This window comes from Argiope bruennichi, chromosome X1 (assembly GCF_947563725.1).
Source record: "Argiope bruennichi chromosome X1, qqArgBrue1.1, whole genome shotgun sequence".
Classification (NCBI taxonomy): domain Eukaryota; kingdom Metazoa; phylum Arthropoda; class Arachnida; order Araneae; family Araneidae; genus Argiope; species Argiope bruennichi.
In genome coordinates, this window is record NC_079162.1 from 74,659,395 (window position 1) to 74,666,997 (window position 7,603).

The 7,603-nt window shown below is 27.7% G+C and overlaps 1 long non-coding RNA gene across 1 annotated transcript; it reads left to right on the forward strand.

Annotated features, from left to right (window-relative positions):
- The first annotated feature begins 221 nt into the window (after positions 1-221).
- Positions 222-2,978, forward strand: LOC129958996 (uncharacterized). The gene is made up of 2 exons (XR_008783368.1): positions 222-366; positions 2,644-2,978. It is a non-coding gene; the product is annotated as an uncharacterized LOC129958996 (long non-coding RNA).
- The last annotated feature ends 4,625 nt before the right edge of the window (positions 2,979-7,603 follow it).

A 7,603-nucleotide genomic window follows, 5' to 3' on the forward strand; every position in this document is an offset into this window, starting at 1 on the left:
TCATCTTCTGAAAATGCTTCGATACACAACAGAGCAACTTGTAAGTACTTTCTTCAACTACTTTAATTTTTAATATATATATATAAAATAAATTGAAAAATATTTAACTATTTAACTAATATTTATTTTAACAGCATTGAAACGTACCACCAAGTTTCTGCGGTACCACTCGTCTCAGGCTGAACAATTCAACTCTTCTCTTCTTCATAGCCGCCGTGAAATTTAAAGTTTGTTTCTGTTTATTTGAGATCTTGGTACATTCATAATTCATTAGTACATTCATAATTCATTAGTACATTCATTCTTTTAGCAACAATTAACGAAATTCATCGTAGAAATCTTTCTGGAAATTTGAAGAAAACGGAAGTGAGTATTATTTCATAAAATGGCTGATTTTCCAACTCAAACGCAAGCTGGTGCTACCGACTCAAAAAATATTTCCAACCAAAGTGGTAAGAAAGGAAAATACGATGTACCTAACCTATCTAATGAGCCCAGGGAAATGAATTCTATTCTTTCTTTCGTAGATGACGGTAAAATCACATTTTTTCCCTTTTCGCGAGACCGAAGTTTTGCTGACAATGTTTCTGCTTGTAAGACTATAATAAAAGCTACTCGAAGCAATGTGTGTAATTGAAAATTGTTCTGCAATTTCAGAGTCGTATATAACTCCAAATTAGAAACTTTTAAAGTACACTATGTGGTAACTCGTATTATCTCTCAAGTTAAGCAGTTTTTGGTACATTTTGAACTGGACCATCTTTTTTTAAAAGCAGAAATTTTTTTTTAACTATCATGGTTGTTGTTTTTATCGTGTCTATGCATACAGTGCTAGTGCAAAAGATTAGAGTCCTCCAAAAGCCTTGGTGACAAGATCTGCAAGTAATTATCATGGTAATCATCTTATTTACAAGTTGGGCGGTATCACAAACACGAGTATTGTTAAATTTGAATCTTTGGTCTAGTCTTCTTCTTTTACTCATCAAAGAAAAAACATTTCATTCTAATTCCTTATATATCGGGACTCAAAATTTCTATAGATAATGAAAAATGGGACTAATTTCTCTACATATCGATGAAGGAGAGGGGATAGAAAATCACCAAATTCTGGAAGTCATTTTTTGTCTTTATATTTTTTAAGTTTTTTATCACTAAAAAACCTAATAACTGTCGATAAAATGTCTCTTTATGCACAAGTTTTTGATGACGTCCTTTTACTTGATTTCAACAAATTAATCAAAAGACTGACTGACACTAAATTTTATATTTGTTTGTTCCCTATTTTATTTGAAAAGTGTAAATAAATTTTTGAAGATGCAGAAAGTCATTAAATCTAGACAATAAATAAATTCCATGTAAAAATCAAATTTGGAAATTAAAAGTTAGTCTCTACAAATATTATGAGTAGGCTAAAGATTCAAAATCAGTAATTTTGTTTTTATTTAAAACTTTGCATCTAGCTTAAGTCATGACAGTTTCTGAATGATAAATTTTAATAACATTGTAAAAACGCTAGAAAATAACAGCTCTTCTGATTGCAGTATACTTTATGATTATTGTGTTTTGAACTTGATATACAGTTATAAAATGTGGACCGCCTGCTGTGCATATAAGTGTTGAATAATATTAAATAAAATGACTATTCATGTTAAGTTATACTGATATATTAATTTCTAATATATATTTAATATAACAATAATCATTAAAGCAACATGTTTTTTCAACATTTAGATCTGGGAGAATGACAAAAGCAATCTGTTTTGTGCAGGTTTATTAGTTTTATCTATATATCATCCCAGTTACCATATTCATAACTATTTTTATATCTCTTTGCTTATAACTACATAACAAAATAAAATCTAGCTATTATAATTTTTTTATATTTTCAAATTAAATAAATGGTTAAATTTCAGTAGGTTGGAAGATTCTTATATTTAGCTAATTACAAAGATATGTAAAATTTTAAAGATTTCCATCAACTTTATAATAAATTAATGAGTATTTATGCAAGTGAGCAACTTGAAAATGATATTAAATGTTTGAATAAAAAGCTATTGATATTAACCACAGTTAAATGTGCATTGATTGATGATACAATTAAATTAACTAAAAAATTTCAGCATTGCATTACTAAGGTTTTAATTTATTAACCATTCCAAACAAAGAATAGGTAATTTTATTTTTATACAAAATTTGAATATACATTTCATTTTGACCCAAGATAATATGTGCTATGAGGAAGCATAAGATTGTGTTTAGTATTCCGATTTCTTATTTAAGCAAAACTATCATTATTTTTAGATCACATCTGTACAAAATGATCAAAATACGTAATTTTAATTATGTGTGAATAAATTTTTGAAAAGTTTTAAAGTGTGATGTAATTAATAATACTTACACTATATTATTTAGTGGAGTTTGAATACACAGGAAAAGAATGTTTCTTATATATGTAATTTCACTTTATATATATATATTGGCTGTTATTGTATTTTCATAGATAACAATGTTTGTATAAAAACTTTAATTTCTTTTGAATAACTTTTAGAAATTGTCTTGTTTCATGATCTTTAGTAGCCTTCTTTCTGTGATTGACTAAAACTCATATTAAAAAGACTAAATTATTAATTGTTTTGTTTTCAGATTTCATGGGGGCTCATTTATACAATAAATGAACATAGAAGAATAAATGATAGCATTATTTGAAAAATATCATCTTAGATTATCCATTCTAGATTGAAATACATTACTCCTATTACACCAGCACTGCCAACTGTACCTTTCATCAGGGTGTAAAAAATGCTATTTTTGCCTGTCGGAAAGCTTCTATATTCTTATTATCATTGTGCAACATGAAAAATGCAATGAAGCTTCACCTTATTATAGTTTTACAAAGAACAGTTGTATCTTTTTAAAATTCATGTACAGATTTGTGTGGGGCTTTTTCTTTTGAGCGAATAAATTCATTAGGTAATTCACTTGTTTTTCTGAATTTTTTCTGTCAACTGTAAACTTTTCCTCCAATAGATTTTGAGAAAAAGATAAGCTTCTGCAAAAAAATTTTTTTAAATTTCAAATTGGCACCAGTTTATCCAGCTTTAATATTTTATATATTTTAAAATCAAAGACCTCTTACCAGAAAAAGAAAACAAATGTGGCTGATCATTTAATGAAATAAATATCCCATACCAGTAACATTCAACAGTAACCTCACATTTACTTTAGATGCTTTGTAACTTCCACATAAGTACAGAAAGCCAGAAAAAGTCCTAACTTCCATCACTGTCGTGTTCTTAGTAATTCATTCGCTACTAAAATTTCCATTTCTTACAATAAACATATTTGTTTATTTTAAATATAGCATCACAAATCAAGAGTAACTAAGTATCTGGAGTAACTGATACATCCCGAGATAGTTTAGTTTTCCAAGTTAATGGTAATATTATATTCTAGGTTGAAGCTCTTTTAATTACTCAAAGTTTTTCTTTTGACCATTTTGTTCCACTGTCTTTTCTAAAAAAAAGATATTTTTACAATTATTCATGAGCAAAGCACAGACTTCCTCATATGTTAATTCTTCATTAGTGCTTTTTTCAGTTAAAATTTCTGTAAGTATTTTGTTTCCTCATCGTGATTTAAAAAGTAATTTAATAACATGATTTAATTTTTATATTTTACTCTAATTTTTTATTTTGTGCTTTTAAATTAAAAAGAAATTAAGATCTAAAACTGTACAATGTATTTAACATATGATATTTAATTTACCTTCACAATAAGTATTTATACATATCATAACAGTTGAATTTTACTTCAGATACAAAGAAAAGATATTTATTTTATGAAATAATTACAGAAGTATGTCAAGCATACAGTGTAATAAATTTGTTAGGTAACCTGACACCCACTGTAAAATGGCGGATTCACATTAATAAAACTTTTAGAATATCTAATCTATCATATATGTTAATAACATTGAGAACAGTGTTATTGTAACAATAGTTAAGTTTAATTTCAATAATAATCATGTGAATATCTTAAAATAGGAGAAAGAGACTGAATGGATTTTCAGTGACCAAATCATGAAGTCATTTTTCTACCATAATGCCACTTGCATTTCATGTTTATTTTTAAAAATCATTTTTCATTGCATTGTTCTATTTATTGTACAAATTTACCCCTTTTAAAACAATATATATATATATACAGTGATGGCCAAAATTGTGGACACTTTTAAAAATTGTTATGTTTTCCAACTTTGTATGCTTATAGAAAATGTTACATTTCACAAAATGCAAACCCTTACATATCATTTTAAAGAGAATTTAATGCTAATTTCAATACAAAAGCAAAATTCAAATATTTTCAATACAAAAAAATGTTATTCTTACTGTAATCTGAATAACAAACACATAGATAAATTGGATTGTAAATTCTAATTTTCCTGACCAATCACTATTTTTATTCTGGGAACCAATAAAATGTTAATAACTTCCAGAAGATGACATGTTTAAAGTTGGAACAGGTCATTATTGTGCTTTTTTCTATAGAAGGAAGACTGTTTTTTGTGTAATCAAATCACAAGTAAGAAATTTTGTTAAGCTTTTTAATATTTAGTAGGAATTGTTGTAAATATTTCTAATATTTAGTCATGAAGCAATGCCATCAAATAAAAGAATAGATTGGAGACTTAGAAAGAGAGCTAAGATTATTGTGTTACATTAATGTGGTCTTTCCAGTGCTGAAATTGTAAAACAGGTGGGTGGTTCAGTAACTACATCTGGAGTCCGAAAATTTTGTTTACGATGCCAGGAGACAAATTCAATAAAAAAAGAAAGCAGGAAGTGGCTTTAAAAAGTACACCACATCTGTTGATGACTGAAGAATAAAAAGACTGTCTCCATGATCGAAGAATGTCATCAGAGGCCACCAAAAGTGAAATGAATGATGCTGTCATTTATGTCAGTTCAAGAACAATCAGGAGAAGATTATTAGATGTTAGAATAAGAGGTAGAATTCAACGAAAAAAATTTACAGCAGTGTATAAAAAGATTACAGTGGGCAAAAGAACATATTAATTGGCTGGATGATCAGTGGTTACAAGTTATACGGAGTGATGAAACAAAGATATTGTTATTTGGTAGCGATGGCGAAAATAGGTAAGACATAGAATAGGTGAAGAGCTACATCCTGACTGCATTCAAGTAACTGTGAAGAACTCAGTAAGTGGAATGATTTGTTCATGCATGTCAGCAGGCGGTATTGGTCTCTTTCATGTTATCGATAGGACATTAAATGCAAGAAAATACATTGTCACTATTCTAGAGCCAAAACTTACACCTTCCATCAGTGATCTCTTTCCCAACAATGAATCATTTATTTTTCAGAAGGATTCAGCTCCTTGCCATACAGCAAAAATATCGAAAGCGTGATTTAGTACAAAGAGCATTGAATTGTTATCATGGCCAGGAAACAGGCCTAAAACTCAAAATTATTGAGAACTTATGGGACCATTTGAAAACTCTTATATATATGAAGTGTTCATCAAATAAAAGAGGATTAATTGAGTCTATAATTGTTTCCTGGCATCAAGCAATAATGAAGGAAGAGCTTAAAACTGCCGTCATCTCTATGAAACATCAGTGTGAAGCTGTAATAAAAAATAAAAGCTACGTTACTAAGCACTGATAACTCAGTGCAGTCATCGGCATCTAATGTATCTCGATAATTATTGAGTTTCAACTTTTTTTTTATTGCAAATATTTGAATTTTGCTTTTGGTATTGAAATTAGCATTAAATTCCCTTTAAAATGATATGTAAGTGTTTCCATTTTATGAAACGTTACATTTTCTATAAGCTTATAAAGTTAGAAAACATTAAAATTTTCAAAAGTGTCCACAATTTTGGCCACCACTGTATATATATGTAAACAAATTGAGCAATGTTGGAAGTACAGAGACATTTTGAAGAAAATGCAACGAGAGTAAAATATAAAATTCTGTTTATTGAAAGACTTACCATGCCGCTCGATATGATGAAAGATTAAATGATAAATTAAATTTTTCACTGCACGGTCAATTTTAATGAGATGTGGCATATACGTTGCCTATGAATTTTTAAATGCAGCAAAATATTGGATATGCAGCCACAGGTTTCATCAGTTCAGGCTGGGATTCCGATTTGAAAAAATAAAACTAGAACTGTTAATCCAACTGTTTATTGAATTTCAGTGAGAAATCAATATGACAGTTAAAATTTTAGTAATTAGATTCAAGGTAAAAAAGATGAGTTTTAAATATCCAGATAAATTATCATATTTATACAGATCTATATTAAACATGATAGAAATAAGCTTTCCACAATTTCTTTAATACAAATTTGACTATTGATTTTATTATCAGTTGTAAATTTAAAATGTTGTGGTGGTAATATTATAAATAAGGTGCAAAAAGACATGCTAATATTATAGATAAATTACATGTATTAAATATAAAAGAACTGAAGGCTGTAACTTATACTGATATTTGTGTGTTAATCGCATTCCAGCGATAAATCACCAAAATAATTTCACCAATGATATAATATTAGTTAGCTAAAATTTGATTATGTTCACCAATTCAGTGCAGTTGAGTCTAAAATTAGCCAATGGCATGCAATTAATATACAAATACTCTTTTGCTTTATTGTAATATTTACCTTTTTTACTTAAAATCTTGTAAATAATAATTGAATATTTCATTGCTTGGAATGTTTTCAGTTATTTTTCCATTATTCATTTTTATTAAGAGGAATGAGAGTTTTAATATTTTTTTTCGTAAAATGATTAAATATTCATAAATGATGTGTAAAAAAAGCTTCATATCCAACTAAACAAATTACTAATATACACTAAATGATTGGTTTAAGCAGTTAATAAATTGCATTGGAATATTGAAAAACAATTGATAATATATATATAATAATATATATATATAAAGATCATAATTTTTAGCATCATAGCAAATTAAATGAAAATAAAAACATTTTATAATTTAAATGTTTTTTCTTTTTTTGCTTGTAACAATAGAACTTTCTTGTTCTTAAATGAGGACAGAATATATTTCTTCTAATAATTACTAAAACATAGGTGTTATTATGTTGGCTATATTTCTGGTAGTTACTCTCTATTTTATGAAAATGTTATAAGATTTGTCTATTAGTAGCATATTCAGTAAAATGTAGAACCTTTAGCAAAAATGTTACTTCATGGGGGGGGGGAGAAAAAAAGATTCAATTTCATGAGGAAGAAAAATTTTTACCGTTTTGGAGTAGTATCATTTGAAGTAGCTACAGCATAGCTTATAACAGTTTTAGCTGCTTTTATGTACAGTCATGGGCAAAATAAAAAAAAGCCACCCATCTTTATTCTGACATTGTTCATTCTGTTATCATGAAAAAGGTATCATTTGAAAGGAATTATAGTAATCTTAAAGATTAAATAAAAATTAACTTACAGACAGCTCCTTACTAAATTAAAAATTTAGTAAGGAGCTGTCTACATATTGAAATAAGTACAAGCTTCTGCATTACCTATGGTATTATCCATTTCAAAACTGCATCAAAAGT